This window comes from Myotis myotis, unplaced genomic scaffold, assembly GCF_014108235.1.
Source record: "Myotis myotis isolate mMyoMyo1 unplaced genomic scaffold, mMyoMyo1.p scaffold_m19_p_14, whole genome shotgun sequence".
NCBI lineage: Eukaryota > Metazoa > Chordata > Mammalia > Chiroptera > Vespertilionidae > Myotis > Myotis myotis.
The window spans coordinates 47,995,625-48,015,317 of record NW_023416318.1 but is presented as its reverse complement, the minus strand read 5'-3'; the positions used below and the strand labels follow the sequence as shown (position 1 = coordinate 48,015,317).

General features: G+C 53.3%; 2 pseudogenes; both read left to right on the top strand.

Annotated features, from left to right (window-relative positions):
- Positions 1-16,647: 16,647 nt before the first annotated feature.
- Positions 16,648-16,766, top strand: LOC118669506 (annotated as a pseudogene).
- Positions 16,767-16,868: 102 nt separating this feature from the next.
- LOC118669481 lies at positions 16,869-17,858 on the top strand (annotated as a pseudogene).
- The last annotated feature ends 1,835 nt before the right edge of the window (positions 17,859-19,693 follow it).

Here is a 19,693-nt window from a genome sequence, read left to right as displayed (position 1 = left end):
CATAGTCACGTTGGAGAAACCAGGGCAGTTGCCCAGGTCATACCCGGTCTCAGGACCTGTGGCTTCCGTGGGCAGGTGCCAGGAGAGGCCTTGCCCTGCCTGGGCCACGGGAGTCCCCTGCAGGCATCACTGAAGAGGTCCAGGGGCACTTCCTTAAAGCCCAGAGATGCTGGCCCTCCGTGGGGAGCTGCTGTGACATACAAGACCTCCCAGAACAAGAATAAAGGCTTTGAGGCCCTGGCGGTTACACCAGCCCGCCAGGGAGAGAAGACTACGTAGAGGCTCTGGGAAGGACTTTGAAGATGAAGGTCAGTGACTCAAGGCCTGTCAGGGCCATGACTCTGGAACCTCTGCTCCCTCTGAGGGCGGGGCCTGCTGGAGCCCTGGCAGCCTCCCACCCACACTGTTTCCTTTGATGGATGCTGGGCCCTGCCTTGGGCTCTCCGAAGGTCCCCTCCCTGGGATCAGCTTCTCTTCTGGCTCCAGTGTGTAGCAGCTGCTGTGGCAGCTGTGACGCTGTCCAGACCCCTTCCCTGCTCCCCGTGGGGCTGCATCTCCCGCCCCACCCCCCACCACCTCCTTACTTAACCCGTTCTCCAGGCTGCTCCCAGGCCTGTGGCTCTGCGCATGTTCACTGCAAACAAACAGGATTTCCCCAAATCAGTCTGGCTACTGGCATCACAGGGGAGGCCAGGCGTGGCTCGGGAGGAACTTGTAAAGCAAGGCTGTAAATGAAGAGATAGCATCCCCCCCCCCCCCCCCCCCACCGTTAGATGGGAAAAAATAATGTAAAGGTTATAACCTCCAGCGTGGCCAAGGGTATGGGAAAACAGTCTCTTGCTTTCTTGGAAGAGGATGATTGGCCAGCCTTTAGGAAAAGAAATTGACCACATCTTTCAACATAAAAAATGTGCATGTCTTTTCATCCATTCTTTCATTCAGCAATATCTACCGAGTCCCGCTGTGTGTGAACACTGTTCTGGTTGAGTGTTGGGGACACAGCAGTGAATCAGACAGACGAGATATCTGCTCCTGTGAAGCTTGTACTTTAGTGGGGAAAGCAGATTCTAAACAAAGCACAGAGAAGGTAAGCCACTTGCCCAAGATCACACAGCATGTAGATGTAAAGGTGGAATTCGAGCCCCTGCATTCTGACTCCAGAGTCTGTGCTCTTAAACATCGCACTGCATTAACAGATAGGCCCTGAGATTTTAATGTTCTCGAGGTCCGATTTGCTATTTCTAGAGTGGAGTCTTGAAAGTCCCCCCGGGGCATCTTGGCATTCACGGGAGCAAGAACAGCTGGTAATGCCTAGCTCTAGTCTCCTTCTGTGGCTGAGGAACTCGTCTCCCTGTGCTGGGATGGAGAGAGTAATCCCGTCACTGTCCAGCTAATGCCCGCGGTGACGCGCCACTACATTGCAGGCCTGGAGGGCTGCTCCAGGGTGAGTGAGTCCATTCTAGATTTGGAGCAGGGTTGGGGGGTGGGGGCATTCAGGAACAGACTACACAAAACTCTTCTCTCTCCCTTACTTCCCATTCTCTTTCTATCTCATTAGGATGAAAAGACAAAAGCAATTCCAAGGAAATGCACCAGAAGTATCCCTTCAGCTCTGCTCATGTCCTGGCAGAAGGCTCACACCACACCACACCACGCTCTGGGTCTGGTGCCCACCTGGAGACAGGTTGGGGCCCGGGGCGCCAGGCACTGCTCTGGGGTCCCCGGGAAGCTCGAGGAAGCCGCATGGGGTATCTGGCTGAGAAGCAGGCTGCTGCCAGGCAACTCTGCGCATTTGGTGGCTTCACTGGATACTCATCAAAAGCTTGGCACAGACACTTCCCTCCTCCAGTGACAGCTCACACTTTGGAAAGCATCAAATGGCTCTGAAATGTGATAATGGCTTCTATCAATTTCTGCACACAGGACGAGATATTCCACAGCAAGACTATTTGTCTCGGCCTTCTGGAACGGTCTGGGCTTCCAGACTGACAATCCCCTGCTCCTCGGAGCAAGGTCTGGTGGTAGATGGGGCCTAAGTGGATGGGACCATGAGGGGGAGAAGAGCTCGCAGGAACGGCCACCTCTCCGCACTCCATTTGTGGGGTGGGGGAGGGGAGGATTCGGGGACATTCCTTAGCCAGGCAGCAGGCACAGCTGTGACCGCAGCAGCTGCAGAGCCCAGAATGGGTCAGAGCGTGGCCTCTCCCTCCTTAGGCCTGGCGGACGACCTCCTGCCCCATTGCTGGCTTTGGGTGGTAGGGGCAGGGCTCTCACTCAGGTTTGAGCAGGCGCAGAGGGAGAGGGTGTCTTAGGAGGTGAAGGACAGTGGGAACAGAAGTACAGAGGTGGCCGCCTGCCTGGTGCTTGCGGGGAATGAAAGGAGGCCGCGCTGGTTGTTTTGATGCATTTGTGACTGAAGCCTAACTCCTGCCTAGCCTAACTGCTGGGATAGGGCATGCTGGGGGGAGCACACCCTGGAGGCCGCGTGGTGATCCCGGTGGGGGCCATATGGGCTGGACAAGGAGGGGTGACGGGAATGGAGAGAGGGGAGCGGTGGACGGTTCGGTGGCTGGGCAGGCACATAGGAGTAGGGCTGTGCTGCTTCCCTCTGTCCTCCATCCTGGTGCAATAATATGCACAGACTATCCCTCCCCTGCTGGGAGCTCAGTGAACCCTCAAGTGTCCTGGAGAATGTCTGGGCTTTGTAACCGGGAGCCTAGTGAAGTGTCTCTTAGGAAAGGTGAGGATTCTTCTTGCATGATGTCCTGCAGATTAGGGACAACGGAGCATCCGTCTGAGTGAGTCATTCCTGGGTTGGAATGCTGGGTGGGTCCTTGCCCTGAGCCACTGCTCGGGTGTCCCCAGGCTCTCCCAGCAGCCCTTCACCCAGGCTAGCGGTCGCCAACCGGTGGTCCACGGACCCCTGGTGGTCCGTGAGGTCCGAAAGATTGGCGACCGCTGACCTAGGCCATCAGCTGGCAGCCCTGGGTTGTAAGCGTGTGTGGTGTGCTTTAACCCATGGCGGTATTTCCCTGTTTATGCTCAGCCGTGTCTCATTTTCAGCTGGTGGGAGCTTATTCAAATTAGCTCTTGAGTCCTTTGGCACCATCCCACAGTTTTGGTGTTGGTTTGACAAGAAGGCTCTTGGACACTTCCTTCGTTGGACCTGAAATCGGCTATTTCTCTAAGTGGCCCTGGTTCCTTTTAGGGGGGCATGGTACTTGGAGACCACAGTCTAGGTGTGTTTGTATCCCTCCAACAATAACATAATACAAACAATTACAAACCACCTAAACGGCAACAGGGAAATAGCTAAGGGTCAACAAGAATTGACTGATTAAATGGCCACTAAGAAGAACACTGCAAAAAAAAGGAAACTGTATATCTATATTCAACAACATATAATAACTCTGAAAAAGTGGAATAAATGGTATAAAATAATATGTATAGTACATTCTAACATATACCTATTCATGTAAAATAGCACACACATAATCTGGACAGAGACATCTGGTAGGATGCATATCACAATGTTAATAGTATACGGTATACAACGATATGCAGCATATAATGGTTTGCAGCATATAATATAGAATAGTATACAGTGTGTAATGGTTTGCAGTCTCTAACAGTATAAAACAGTATATAGTATACAATAGCATACAGTGTATAACAGTACATAATAGTATACACTATATAATAGTATGCAATATATAACAAACTTTTAGGGAAAAAAAACATCGGCTAAATCTTCATGATCTAAGGCTAGGCATGGCTCTTAAACTTGACAACAAAAGCTTGACCCATAAAAGCAAAAATTGATGCAGTGGACCTCATCAAAATTAAAAACCTTTGTGCTGGGAAAGACCCTATTAAGAAGGTGAAAAAATAAACTACAAACTGGGAGAAAATATTTGCAAACTGCTTAGCCAATGAAAGACTAATACTTAGACTCCACGAATAACTTAAATTTCAACAGTAACACACACACACACACACTTAGGTTAGGAAATGGGTAAAAGACATGAAGACAGGTTTTCCTAGAAGAGGATAGAGAGGTGAAGAATAAGCCTAAGAGAATAAGAGAAGCTATTCCTCACCATTAGCCACCAGGGAAATGCAAATTAAAACCACAAGGTGATATTGGACCTGCCTGTCAAAATGGCTAGAATGACAGTGACAACACGGTCACACGGCGAGAAAGGGGTCTCCTGGTGCCCAGCCAGAGCTGCTCTGCAGTCACGACAGGGAGGACGTTCCAGGGCAGGCTCGCCTCTGGAGAATGAGCTGCAGGGTCAGGCTGGCCTCACTCTAGCTGAAAGCCTGGCTCCCGGCCCCACCTCCCTGGACAACTCAGGACAAGCTGCTTCTAAAGTGAAGGATTTCATGGGGACTGCATAGCTACTTTCCCTTCTTTCATCTTACTTTACATTCATGCTACTTATGACATAAAGCATATAATATTAAACGGACAGATGAAAGTTTTAAAATAATCTTTAAAACTGTTTTTGTTGTTGTTTTGTTTTGTTAATCCTCACATGAGGATATCTTTCCATTGATTTTTAGAGAAAGTGGAAGGGAGAGGGAGAGACAGAGAGAAACATTGATGTGTGAGAAACACATCGATTGGTTGCCTCCTGCACACATCCCGGCCAGGGCCAGGGAACCTGCAACTGAGGTACGTGCCCTTGACCGGAATCGAACCTTGGACTCTTCAGTCTGCAGGCCAATGCTCTATCCACCGCACCAAACCGGCCAGGGCTAAAGCTATTTTCAATTCAATAAAAATAATGGCTTGTCTGTGTGTCAGGCCTATGCTAAACCCTTTGTGCGATTACCTGACTGGGCTCCTCCCACCACTGTGTGAGTAGGTAGCTTATTCTCTTTTGACCAAAGGAGAAATGGCTTCAGAGAGAATAAGTTACTTGCCTGAGGTCGCACAGCTAACAAGTGGCAGGATCCAGACGTGAACCCCTCCATACCTCATTCCAGACGCTCCACCCCAGCCTCCAGGCAGAGCAGATAAGATGCCAGTGTCACTGTCGCTAACTCAGGCAAGATTTATTGCCGGGACACACAGACCCGCCTTTCAATGGTAAACACATTATTCCATTGGCCAGACCTTAGGTGCTTGGCCCCCACCTAACTGCAAGGGAGGGTGGGAAGTGTGGACCCACTGTGTGCCCAGGACACAGGAATTGGTTAACACATAACGGTGTCTCAGCCAAAGCCACTTCCCAGTGATTCCTTTTCATTCTTCACCTCATGCTCAAAGTCGATGTCAGGATGCCCTGACCAGGATGCAAACCAGCCAAGAACAGAAAAGCTGCTTCTTGTTCTCGGCAGAGCCAGGCAAGGCACCACGCTTCCTGCAGAAATTTAAAGGATATGTTTTTAGTTCCTTTTGTCCCGCATCCTTTCTTGTCCTTACATAGATAAGCTTTGTGGGTCAGGCTGGGCTGGAGGCTGCACAGGAGTCAAAGAAGCCTCTACTGCCCCCTCCTGCCTGGGCACTGGGCTTATGCACTCCTCACTCAGTGCTCCATCCCACCGCTGAGCTCCTCGCTCCACTTAGCCAGCCTGCACCACCCAGGCACTGGTACCCACCTCACTGGGCACCCACTTCCCCCTTGTGCCCACCCTGCCAGCCAAGGGCCTGCACAAGAACAACCCGAGGAAGGGTCTCCAGCAGCCCAGGCAGAGGTTCCACGAGTTCTTTGCTGCTACCTCCTCTGCCTCTCTCTGCCTCTCTGGCCAGGCTAGTCAGCCTATTTCATAGCAACTCAACTCTCAGAGACGTCAGGAACCTGCACTGATTTAATCAAGCAAGTACCCTCTCAAGTGGCAGGAAATGCCTGGACTGTACCCTTCGATGCATGGAGCAGGACTGTTGCCCCAGATTCTGATGTTTGGTCTTTAAAGGCAGCTAGGAGCTCGCCCAGATCATGCCTGCCTCCCTGCAAGGTTGTATTCCAGAAGCAATGACCTGTCTTGGAGGATCATCTTGGTTCAGCGGTTGCCAGCCGGTGGTCCGTGAGGTCCCTGAAAGGTTGGCGACCGCTGACTGGTTCATACATTGGATTAGGCATGCTGTGCACAGAGCTGCGGGCCAGGAAACCCGGTTCCAGGGCTGGCTCAGTTATGGACTCTTTGTGACCCTGGACAAATCCTTTGTGAGCCCTGGGCCTCAGTTTCCTCACCTGTGAAATGGGAATAAGTAATGCCTGTTCTTCCCACCTTGCAAGGTTGTTGTAGACAGGTTTGGGGGGAACTTCTAAAAAGTAGCCAACACATACAGACAGAAGACTGGAGGTCCTGATTGTCCTTGGGGCAGACTGGCCACATGACACGGTTCTGGGCAGTGACACACAGGCGGGGTGTGCTGGAGGCTCTCGGAGGACTGTAGCTCTCCTGATGAGAAAACGACAACGGAGCAGACAGGGCTGACCTGGCGCTTCTTCCTTCCTCTTTCTGCCTTGAATTCTGAAGAGATGCCAGGAGTTGGGGTGTCATCTGGGACCATGAAGAGACTTAGGGCCTCTCCTAACCAAGTATGACCCCATCTTACTCAGAAACGACTGTGTGTGTGTGTGTGGGGGGGGGGGTGGTGGGGGGGGCGGGGGGGGGTTAGTATCCTTTCTAGCCCAGGGAGACTGACTCTAGAAGTAGACAAATGAGCTCAAGTTCTTTGGGTCTCTGCCTTCCCAACCTTCCCCCCATCATCCTTGGAGAAAGGGCTCCTGGTGGACTCTGGGGTTTATTCTTAGAAAGCTGGTAATATTAAGCAGTTTCTATTTTAGAGGAAAATACTTTCACAAGGGATCTTTCAGCATTTTCCATTTGATACCTATTTAAGGAAATACCAGACAGTCCCTTCAAACACAGCTTGGGAGAGGAGGCACTCTCCACTCTGCCCCCCCCGCCCCCCCGCCCCCAGCAGGGGGATGTTCTGTGCAGCAGCACTGGCTTCTCAGGGACCACCCTGGCCTGAGGGAATGCCATGGGCCAGCCCTGGTGATCATCTGTCAGGTGATCCCACCCTCATGCTCACTCCTGCCCTCTGGCTGGGTCAGAACCAGAACCAGCAGCAAGTGCCTGCTGGCGACTCCAGGAAGGGCTGGGCACGCCCACAGGGACCCCCGGCCTGCAGTCTCTCGGACCTGTGGACCTTGGACCCTGACCCAAGTCTTCTGGCTTCAGATCCCTCCTCCTTGTCTTTGCACAGCATGGTTCCTGAAGATGAGTGAATGCATGGGAGGGAGAAGTAATAAGGAACAGTCTATGAACTTACTTTGTTAAGTCTTTACCCACTTCCATCACCAGACCCAACTCTGAAGTTCCAGAAGGAAAAGAAGAAACGAAAAGAAAAATGTCACATTTCAAATGGTTCCCACAGTAACTCATTTCAGAAGTGGGGTTTCTTCCTTTTTCAAAATGGAATCAATACCGTCTTTCATGAAAACAGCCTTTCTTTCCCCCTTCGGCGGCAGCCCTGACCCACCCTTTTTGGCTCTGCAGAAGCAGAGAAGGAAGCCAAGGACCAGCTCTCCCCAAGGGCCTGGCCTGACCGGCAGGCAGAGCAGGAGGGGGTGCTCTTAAAGGGGAGGAAGCTGGAAGGATCCTCTTGTTTCTTCAGGGGGACCCTCTACCATTGATAACCTCATCCACATTGAATTCCAGGCCCTCTCCCCACCCAGGAAGCCCAAACACCAAGCAGGGGACTCTAGAACTCACGCATCTTCTTGGAGCACCCTGGCCAGCAGATGCCCACATGGATTCCATCACCTTGGGGAGACATTTGGGTCTTTCCTCCAGACCCCCACTGGGGAGGTGCGGGGGTGGGAGGTGCGGGAGATCAGTGGACAGTGTAGGCAATGGCTCATGAGGAAGTTTATTCCAATGTCTCTGTGTTTTTGGGGGGAAGGGATGAAGAAATTCAAATGTCTGCCCTCTGTTTGCCATGGTCTGATGCCCGTTGGAGTGTAGTTAGAATATGTGCCTGTACGGAGCACTTACCTTGGATGGGAAACGAACACACTTAGGTCCATTCACTCGCCTCATCAGCTTAATCATTTCACAGGACGAGAGGTATGTAAGTCCAAGAGGGGCACTTCGTTCTAAATGCCCCTCCACTGAGTGTCCCCTACCGAAGTTCAAGCTGTGCTGGAAAACGCGCAGAAGCTTTCCCGAAAGACAAGAGGACAGTGTTCTGTGCAGAGGTGCACGGGAGCCAGCAAGCGTGGTCTGCTCGGAACCTGGCAATTAATTCAACCCTGCTGGGCAGCGGGAGCCTGTGGAGTGGCAGGGCTGCGGTGGTAAAGGGCAGACCGTGTTAGGTCTCATAAGCTACATGGAGACGTTCAGACGTTACCCAGGGGTGCATGGGCGCTCTGGAAATGACAGAAGGGGAATGAGCTGCTGAGATGGACATTGCACAAGAAATCTTAAATCCTCTACCTGAGAGGATAGCTGCAATTTTCCCTTTTCTCCAAGGACTTAAAATGCTTCTCAGATCATAAGCTGGACTGTGATTGTCCAGGTGACAAAGGATGACTTACCGATCCCCCATGGGGAGAGAGCCCCGTCCGGCCTGTGTCTCTCTCTGGCAGGGCCTGGCATGATGGGCCACCCAAGCAGATGCCACCGAGAAGGGGCCCGACCCGAACCCCCTTTGTTGACAGTCTTGAGCTAAGTACAGTCTTGGCAACAAAGGATGATGGCCCCAGATGATCTCAGATGTGAGAAGACTCCAGGGGAGAAGAGCTTGTCCTCATTCTTGGGTCATTGAGTTGGGTTGGCTAATGAGTTGGGTTGAGTTTGGACTTGGCCAGAAGAGATAGCAAAGAAGAGAGGAGGAGAAAAGTGGCCCTGCACATGGGGGTGGGTGCAGAGGTGGTACTGCCCCTCTCCCTCAGCCTCACCCTTTGTGCTCCAAGACCCTGGGAGCTTTCCCAGGAGGGGCTCAGAGCCCAGAAGAAAGTCCTTCCATTTCCAGAGCTGTAGGCCCACACTCGCCTTTAGCCCACACGACTGCTACCATCTGTCAGTCCAGAGGCTACGGCTGGTGCCAGGTCCTATATCCAGGGGCCTACCACCGTGCTGGCCGCCAAGAGGGCATCTGTGAAAGTTTGCCAATCACCTGGTTGGGGACAGGCCCCCTCTTCCTCGTCCTGAGCCTCAGGTCTCAGAGACCCCTTGGGGCCCAGGACACAGCTCTGGACCCCTCTGTGGTTGTAGGACTTCATGCCTATGAATCACCACTTGGCCAAGAGCCACATCTGCCCTCCCTCCCACCCCCACGTTCCTACCATGATGTCCATGCACTCCCCTTTGTTTTCGTCCATTTTTCCTGCTGCCAGAACTTTCCATGCTTCACTAGGAGGGAGACACTCCTGTCCTTTCCGCTCCCTGCCCCTTCCACCAATTTCCTTTTCAGGTGATACATTTGTTCCTTGATGAGCTTCCTGAGGACCCAGCCAGGACCCATTAAGGCCTGTCCCTACCTCCACCCCTCAGGCACTGTCCTGGGCAGCCAGGACCTGCTGTCCTCCCCGGGGATCAGCAAGCAGCACCAGGCTCCCAGGGCCTGGAACCTATTTGGTTTAATCTCACCCGAGACAGAAGCCGGGGCCATGCCTTTCTCCCCCAGAGTTCAGCACCACGCCTGCCCGTGTCACCGTAAGCAGCAACCGCCCTAGTAAGTACCCCCCTGTGAAAGCTGGCAGGAACCTCACCAGGCAGCAGGGGAAATCTGAGTGCAGGGGCTTGAAAGATCAAAGTCAACCGTGTCTTTTGCGGGGCGGGGAGGTCAGGTTGCAGAGACTTCCGAGAGGGAGGAATGAATCCTGCCTTTATTTCGCTGGCACTGGTTCTTTCATCTGGGGCCAGGGGTGTTCTCTCCCTATTATAGCTGCTTCCCCAGATGGAGAAGAGGGTGTCATTTTCTTACCCTGAGAGAGTTCAGCTCTGAATGGGATACCGTTCCTAGTCTGCAGGGAAGAGGCAAGGCTTGATGAGACAGCATTTAATGGAGCCCACCCCATGGCAGCCATGGGGTACGTGGTCAAATCCCTCCCCTTCCAAGTCCCCCCACCCCAGAGTGAGGCTGCTTCTTATACAAGGGGAGGCCAAATTTGATTTTCCCTCTTGCCAGTGGAATAACTCAAGGCAAGTTCTGATCCTAACCTCACCTCCTTGGGGCCAATAGTTGGCTGTTCACCCCACTTTGGATGCTGTTCCCTCTCCTGCCAAGGGGCGCACAGTCCCTGGGACAGACCTGAGGAGCATGAGATGTCACTGAGGAACAAGCGACAGAGCTCAGTGAGAGAGACCTGAGTTCCAGGTCTGGCTGTGTGACGCTGGGCAGATACATGTCTTCTCTTCCCTGAGTTAGTTCATCATCATCATCATCATCATCATTGTCAGCAATGCCATTTACTGTGCACTGTATGCCAAGCAAGTATTAACTCATGCAATTCTCAAAACAGCCCTATAAATAGATATTCTTATTTAAGATAGAGAAACAAGCTTCACCCCGGCATGGCTCAGGGGTTGAGCATCGACCTATGAGCCAGGAGGTCATGGGTTCCATTCCCCGTCAGGGCCCATGCCCGGGTTGAGGGCTCAATCCACAGTGTGGGGCTTGCAGGAGGCAGCCAATCAATGATTCTCTCTCATCATTGATGTTTCCATCTCTCTCTCCCTCTCCCTTCTTCTCTGAAATCAATAAAAATATTTTTTTAAAAAGCAATGAGGTGCAGGGAGATGACTAAACGTGAGCAAGGAGTGAAGACAGGATTTCAGCCTGGCTCTGTCTCATTCCAAAGACTGTGTGTAATGCACGTTGGATGGTGGCCCCTAAGAAGATATGCCCCACCCTATGCCCCAGGCCCCAAGCGTGTGAAAAGGGTCTTTGCAGATGTAATTGGCTGTGGATCTTGAGATGAGATGATCATGGGTTGTCAGGTGGGTTTGAAACGCAGGGACGAGTGTGCTTGGGAGAGACAGGCGAGGAGAAGACAGAGGATGAGAAGGCACGTGCAGAGGGAGGCCAGCTCGGAGTGACACCACCACACCCCAAGGAGTCCCTGGGGCCACTGAGGCTGAAGAGGCAAGAGAGGAGATTCCCCTAGAACCTCCGAAGGGACCACAGCCCTCCTGACACCTTGGTTTGGGACTTCTGGCCTCCAGAACGGAGAGAATGTACATTTCTGCTTTAAGCCATGGAGTTTGTGGTTATCTGCTACGGCAGCCCAGGGCGCGCTCAGACACTGTCCAATGCACACAACGGCCTTTGCTTGTTATCAAATGGTCATGGAAAGTCTCCTTGCTGCAGCAAACAGTGGAAAAGTTTCTGAGGACTCTTAGGTCCTCCCAGGCTAGCTGTACCCGCTTGACATCAGTCCTGCTTAGCACATCCAAGTGGCCCTGAGCCACCTCCCTTGGGAAGCCTCTCTCTGCAGGGACAGAGCGATTCCCACAGACGGAGCCAGCCCGGGCCAAGCGCTCGGTTCTCCTGGCAGCCACCCTGCCTTGGTGCTGCCCACGGCTCAGCCCGCTTCTAGTTGGAGCCTCCCTCTCAGTGGCGGTGCTGCAGAGAGCGAGCGAGCCAGGCACCTGGGGGTGAGGTGGGGTGGGGTGGGGGGACGGGACATCGGCAGGAACCAGTGCTCCCAGGCTATTAAGGAGCCTGAGTCACTGAGAAACATCTCTTGACTCCTGATTGCCTGGGAATCAAGTTCAAATGCTTCAGCCTGGGATTCAAGACCCTATGAACTGGCCTCAGGCTGCTGCCAGATTCCTGGTCCCTGGGGATCCCGGATGCTGACCCAGCTCCTGAGGCCTGGCTCTGTGGCCCAGATGACCGCCTGTGCATCCTCACCGAGCTCCGCTTCCCGTCCCGCCCTCCGTCATTATCTCTGTCTGTGAGGCCAGAACAAGTTGATCCAACACATCTTCCCTGGGGCTCCTCCTCTGCTCCAGTGGGACAGGCAGGGGACAGCCTGCCCACGTCCCTCCTAGCCCAGGAGCTGCTCAAAGGCAGTGCCTGCTCCCCGTCAGTAACTGCCCTGGCTCAGCACACAGTAGGTGCTCAATCAGTGTTTGTTGATGGGAACGGGGCTGAAGGAATCTGAGGGAGCCTCCTGCCCAGACGGAGCACGAGTGCTCTCCTGGAGGGCTCACGCTGCCCCTGTGCTTGCAGCTTCTGTTCTCCCTCCCGTCTCCTGCCTCTGGTGCCATCTATAGCTCAGCTCACAAATCCTGCTTTCCCGGGGCACCGGCACTGAGACCATGATGTGAGTGCCCCCTGGAGGGGTGCATGGTCGTCGCCCAGGTGCATTCTGTCTCCCCGTGCGGGGCCCAGCTCAGGGAGGTCAGAGTCTGCTTTTTCTCCCTGGTGCTTTTATCCCGCCCAGTGCCCCCAGACATGGCCAGGGCCTCCTCCTGAGGCTACAGAATCTCCCCGCAGGTGCAACCAGCCTCCCTCCCCCAACCCCCCCTCCAGGGGACACCTTGTTCTCTGTTTCCCTCACTAATCATAGAACTAGATGTGTCCTGAATCAGGTCAGCCACCAGCTGCCCACATGCTGGGTCTTCAGCCTTAGTGAGGTGACAAACAATTGCATGGTCCTAACTGGGGCACTTTTAGAGGGACACGGAGCCTGTGGTATTCTTAGTCCAGGTCAACAGAGTCCATCCCAGCCCGCCTGACACCCCCTCTGTGACATTTCTCTACTCAGTGGAGAGGGAGAGCACCTGCAGGGGTTGGTCATTTTGGAGGAGAGAAGGGAAAGGCAGGGCCACAGCTCTCTGGGGAGGGTCTCTGGGTCCCTGTGAAGGGACTGTGTGCCCAGCCTGTTCCCATCCCAGCTGACACATGAACCCTGCAGCTGGAGGTCAGGCACCTGGGAGTTAGCCCTGGGTCCATGTACATGAGGCCAGTCACCTCCCGGCCTGGGGCTTGGTTCACCCCTTTTGCCACCTGGTGTACTCTTCCTGCCACACGGAGCCTTGAGAAGCCTCAGGAATGATGCGGGTGAGGGCTTTTGTGCCCTGCAAGACATGCTCACTCTCCTTTTGGTGTCTGGGCGAGAGGCTCTGCTAGAGGACGAACAGATGCAGGGCCACTTGCAGGCCCGCAACCAACGCTCTCTCCCACTATTTCCTTTTGGGGACCTACCCCTGAGCGCATCTCTCTGGGGGGTTAAAAATAATCTATATCATTTCTTCCTGAGAGCATTCTGGATGCAGTGGAATAGTACAGGAGCTGGGAGCTGGCCAACAGCAAGAGCAAAAGCAACTGAGCAACTTCCACAGGCGAGCGGGAAGCAAGCGTGGAGAGGGCCGTGGGCCAGCAGTCAGGAGGGGAAGGAAGGGAGGGAAGCAGCAGACCTGCCTCCTCTGGGGCTGGCATGTGGGCCTGGGCGGGGGGCTGTCACAGGCTCCCAGAGGGCCTCTCAAATGGACCAGGACAGGAGAAGGCCGGGGAGGGCTGCGGTCAGCGACACTACCATTCACTTTCTGATAATTTTAGCCACCCAGGGAGGAGGCTAAATCTATCCGCAGCAATTGTCTTCAGTTTAAGTGGGCCCCCAAGGGAGGCTCACAGCAGGACAGGAAGGCCAGCAGAGGTGGGAGGGACTCCGAGGGTTAACAACAGCCACTGGCTGCCTGGGCCCCAGGAAGGAGCAGCCTCAGATCCATCCCAAGGAGGCCCAGGGGGTCACTTTCTGATCTGCAAGGCCGAGGGATGGATCACGGGAACGGAAGCATGGGAAACACGGCCAGACTTAGCAGAGAGGGCCAGCTGGAATGGACTGTCAGCCCATGCACTTGGGGACTTTCCACAGGACAAAACAAATGTTCTCTGCACACAACGCGGGGTCAAGGGCCATAAGATTGAAGAGTGTTTTGTTTGCCTACGGCCCTGTAGCCTCTCTGTGTGACCTCGGGTGGGTCCGAGGTGCCAGCCCCTGGCCACTCCCCTCTCCGTGGGGCGGGGGCTCGGGCTGAAGACTCGGCGGGAGTGAGGGCTCTTAGCAGTGTATCACCAGGCACCTGTTCACGCGGGCACAGTCTGCCGGGACTTCAGTCTGTTTAGATCAGTGATGGCGAACCTATGACATGTGTGTCAGAGGTGACACGCGAACTCATTTTTTTGGTTGATTTTTCTTTGTTAAATGGCATTTAAATATATAAAATCAAAATCAAAAATTTAAGTCTTTGTTTTACTATAGTTGCAAATATCAAAACATTTCTATATGTGACACGGCACCAGAGTTAAGTTAGGGTTTTTCAAAATGCTGACACGCCGAGCTCAAAAGGTTCGCCATCACTGGTTCAGATGAAGGTGTTCTGATCTCTCAGGTTTTGGCCGCCCTCAGGTATCTGCTCCATGATTTACATCTCAGTTCAGATTCGCCACGGGCTCAGGTGAGCTAACAAGGGTCGCCTCTCTTCTCAGAGCAAGTGCTGTGGGACCAGATGCAGGAAGACATTGCAGGGCACATCAGACCTGTGTCTCCCAGCAGATCTGACTCCAAATACTCTGCCAGGGGTGCCGGCCAGGGCAGGTCCTTGGGAGCACAGCCAGTGGGTCCAGCTAGTAGGCAGCAGAACTGGAGTTTGGGTCCAGATCTGCCTCGGTTGGGAGCCTATTCCCTTTTCCCTGGAGAAATATTATGGGAGACTCTCAGCGGCCGGCCCTTGTCACTGGTGATTCCTGACCCTCAAATCCATAACCCAGACAGTCGTGTCATCTGCTCAAAAAAAGCATAGAAATTTATATGGATTCCATTTTATGATGAGACAGGACCACAACTGACCAAGCCAGGAAAACCCAACTCTGTCACCTGCTTGCTGTGACCTCAGGCCAGTCACTTAACCTTTCTGAGGTTTGCTTTAATCAGTTGGTAAAAGTCAATACTCTCTACCTCCTGTAGTTGCCTAGAGAAACACACAGGATATATTTATAAATTGTAATTGAAATAGACACTGGTACACAGGTTTTAAAAAAAATTAACTCTTATTCTAAAATTATCTCCCCCTCCACTCTTTCTATAGGGGATAAGTACAGCTTGACTTACATACCGTATATCTCTCCATTTAAACCATATCAGCATCTGTGGGTGACTCAACCCTTCTGTCTGCTAGAAGAGAATAAGCCCCTGACCCATTTCATGTGGCTGCTTTGCAGGATGACTAATAACTGTGCTTATAAAAACCTCTGCTAAATGTCAGATCCGCGAAGACACCCGAGGACGTAGGATTCCTTCGAGACCGCACACCCAGCTGGGGACAGAGAAAGGAGGGCGTAGCTTGTGTGCGAGTGTATGTCTCATTCATTTCAAAACTTCGCAGGAAAAAGAAACAACCCCCAGGAGCCTGACTTCTGATCCTCATGGAAGCCCAGGCCTGGGAGGTTGGAGTTAGCACCTGCCTGTGAGAGGGGGGAGGACTGATCGGTCTGCGGCTCCTCCGCATCCTTCCCGGGAGCTCCGAGACACCGAGGCAGGGACCCACGAGGCCTGCTTAGAGTCCTCAGTGCCCTGGGAAATGGGCTCAAGGGGCTCTGGGATCCATGCCAGGCCCCTGGGATTTTAGAAAGGAAAGCCTTCCCCAGGCCCCGGGGAGTTGGGGAGTTTGGATGGACAGGGAACTCACTCTCAGCACAGCATCCTGTGGCATGTGTCGTGTGAGGACAGAGGCTCCAGGCCTGTGAAGGGGGTCTCTGCACAGCCCACCCCCTGTCCAGCCCTCCTCACCCTGAAAAGACTATGGGAATTGGCTCAGGTGGCCTGGGAAACAAAGCCCAGCCCAGTCTGCATCCTGAGATTTTTCCCTTCATGTTGTTTTGTAGCCCATTTTCCTCTATCGCTGATCAAATAACAGTCAACATGCTTGAGTGCCTATTCTGTGGCAGGCACGGTGCCAAGGACTTCGTGTGTGAGTTGGTTCTCTTAAACCTAACAATTCCCCGAGAGGTGCCTTATCAGCCCCGTTTTCCAGGTGAGGAAACGGCGCGATGGAATAACCTGTGCGGTCACCCAGGACTGGGACCTGGCCTGGCACTCAGGGGGTGTCTTGAAAATGTTTAGTCCCTACCTAACCTCAAGGTCAAAGTGCAATCCTGAAGTGCATTGAGTCTCTCACCAGACAGATGGATCCAACCGACTTTATAAACTCTAGTGAGACCAGGCTTGCTCCTTCTAGACTTATAATCTGGACAACAGAACCAAAGGGTTCTGACATGAGAAAGGCTGCACAGATTGTGCTAATATCGCTGTTTGAATTGAACACTCCTGAATTTACTATGTTACTTGGTGCCTTGCCCAAAACATTCCAGGATGGTGCCGTCAAACTCCTGCATAACCACCTCAAGAATTCCAGTAACACCAGTGTGAGCTCTCCGAGCAGCACCATTGGCCGGACTCCCTCCCGACACAACAGCAGCAGGGCCAGCCCCCTGACCTCACCCACCAACGGTTCCCATGGGGGCCTGTCTCCAAGCCTGCTGGACAGAGAACCTGAACTCTGAAGAAATCTGTAGTTCTTTGCGTGGAGTTCCAGAGCCATTGAAAAGTTTAGTTTTTGAAGCCAAGAGGATCTGAATGAGCCAATTAAATGAGATGGCAAGAAGGACTGTGAGTGTACGGCCAAACCACCCTGAACGGGCCAGATCTCGTCTGATCTCGGAAGCTGTGCAGGGTCGGGCCTGGTTAGTACTTGGATGGGAGACCGCCTGGGAATACCAGGTGCTGTAGGCTTAAAAATAAAAATTAAAAAAAAAAAGAAAGAAAGAAAAGGAAAAGAAGGACTCTGATATTGTATCCCGGGATGGTGGAGTTGCGTCCCTTGCCACTGAGGGCCGGGGCAGCAGTCACGTGGTGGAAGGAGGCAGAACAGCTCTGGACAACAAGACCTCCCTGCTCAGCACCCAGCCTCCGCGCGCCTTCCCGGGGCCACGGGCGCGCGGCTATAACCTGTACCCCTACCCGGACACCATCAACACCTATGACAAGACAGCCCTGAAGAAGGCCGTGTTTGACAATGACATGGAGCAGCTTCGAGATGTGCCCATTGACCATTCGGACTTGGTGGCAGACCTTCTGAAGGAGCTGTCCAACCACAACGAGCGCGTGGAGGAGCAGAAGGGTGCCCTGCTGGAGCTGCTCAAGGTCACCCGGGAGGACAGCCTGGGCATCTGGGAGGAGCACTTCAAGACCATCCTGCTCCTGCTCCTGGAGATCCTTGGAGACAAAGACCATTCCATTCGCGCTCTGGCGCTGAGAGTTTTACGGGAGATTCTGAGAAACCAGCCAGCAGGATTCAAAAGCTACACCAAGCTGACGATCATGAAGACTCTGGAGGCCCACAAAGACTCCCATAAGGAGGTGGTGAGAGCCGCCAAGGAAGCTGCGTCCACTCTGGCCAGCTCCATCCACCCGGAGCAGTGCATCAAAGTGCTCTGCCCCATCATCCAGACGGCCGACTACCCCATCTACCTGGCTGCCATCAAGATGCAGACCAAGGTCATCGAGAGGATCACCAGGGAGTCCCTGCTGCAGCTGCTGGCTGACATCCTCCCGGGCCTGCTGCAGGTTATGGCAACACTGAAAGTAGTGTGCGGAAGGCCGGTGTGTTCTGCTTGGTGGCAATTTATTCCGTAATCGGAGAAGAGCTGAAACCTCACCTCGCACAGCTCACGGGGAGCAAGATGAAGCTACTGAACTTGTACATCAAGAGGGCGCAGACCACGAACAGCAACAGCAGCTCCTCCTCCGACATCTCCGCGCACAGCTAATGGCAGCGCGGGTGTCCCAGCCGCAGAGCAGCCGCGGTGCCTCTCAGACCTTCCCGCCCCCTCGTAGGCTCCCGTCAGGGCGAGGAGGCCACACATATTTATTACAACCAGTATTTGGTCCCTTCCAGCTTTTGTGTAGAATCTTACTGGCATTGAATGTAAGGAGCAAGGCCTGTTTGGCGTCCTCACACACAACTGCAGGAGTGAAAGAGCCATGCGGACTCCAGCGCCGAGCGGCCCTAGCGCGCTGGTGAGCAGAGGGTGTGGCGGTCTGTGTTTCTCGTTCACCTTCGTCCTGCGCTCTGGATGTGGCCGTGTGGGGCAGGTTCCCTCCCCGCCACCCCAGCCGACGCCATGAAAGGGTTAGTTGTGCCTCTTTAAGTTGCATGTTGAGACCTGCTAAGAATGTGGATCGCGTGGCAGGATGGAGGGAAAGCTGCGGAGGGCCTCTGGCAGACCCCGGGTGTTGCTTCTGTACCTGGGCCAAAGGCTGCTGCCCTCGCGCTAGTGCTCCGGTGCTGCCCCGCTGCCCGCGGCTCCCGGGAGTCTGCGGAAGCTTCTTCAGGGGCTCCTCTCGGGCCCTGGGTCTTGGTCTTTCTGACTCGGCGCTGTCGTCTGTCCCTCCTGTTCCCCCCACCCCCAGCGTTTGCTTAAGCTGCGCAGTTCTGAAGCGTTCTCAACCTGGGCCCGGCTGCCGCTTTCTGCCACTGCCATCCTCAAGGACACTCCCCTCTGGCCCAGCACTCGCTTCCAACACCCTCGGCAGCTAATGCAACGGGGTTTGCCTCATCTTCTTCTCTCCCTGCCGCCCTTTATTTATCAAACATAACACACGTCAAAGAACAGCAAGCAAGAACGTTGGAGAACCCCGCAGGACTCTGCTGGCAGTGACGTTTGGAAGTGAAAAAGAAAATGCTCTAAAAGATACTGTGAAGGAAAACCCCTATTCTGTAAAACTACTGTTTGGAATTCTCTGCTATTCTTTGGACGGCCTCTATCTAATTTTGAAAAAGTAACTTTGCCTTCTAGCCTGCTTGAATAGCGGGGGAGATAAACTTAGCTGTCTGACCTTGTAGGCCAGAGACTAGATACACCCAATGCCATGCCAGGTGCATTTTTTAATTGGATAGAACTGTGTAGTTTTCAAGGCCGCCGCCAGCAAGCACACAGAGGGCTGGCTCTTCCATAAAAAGGGAAGTTCTGCTTGTAGCTTTGCTTAGAATTTGGATTCCTTTCCCTAAGCCCACCGCGGTGAATAAAGTGTAACTCCAAACTCTCAGAGCGCTGTTTGGTTCTTGTCCGGTTTTTCTGTAACAATACCGGCCACCAAATGTTTGGTCAGCGCTGTGTGTGCACGCATGGTCCCACACCCCCAGGTTGGGTTTCTGTTTTTTGGTTTTATTGGGGTGGGGGGGCTTTTTCACGTTACATCCATACCTGTACTTATATCTTCTTTGTTTCACTCTCTAGTGCGGGGGTGGGGAACCTTTTCTTGGGCCTTATTCAGCCCTCAGGCCGGACGTTCCCCACCCCCGCTCTAGTATATCACGCAAATGTATAGACTCTTTTGTTAATAATGTAGGATTTGCTAAAAAAGAAAAAGAACCCTTTTGAGTTTGATGCTGTTCTAAGCGGTTAAGTGACTTAATTCTTCTAAGAACCCTGTGAAGCAGGTGTTACCCTTATCATCCCTGCTGCACCCATGTGGAAACTGAGGCACAAAGTGTCCAGAATGTGCCCATAGCTACACTGCCCAGAGTGTCAACTAGAATCTGTGTGTAATCACCACACCCTGCTCCAGGGGGGGACTGCCTTTTCCCTACTTCCTGCCTCCTGGAGCGAAGGAGACCTTTGGGACAACCGAGGCCCCTCCTAGCTTTCCTGGGATGG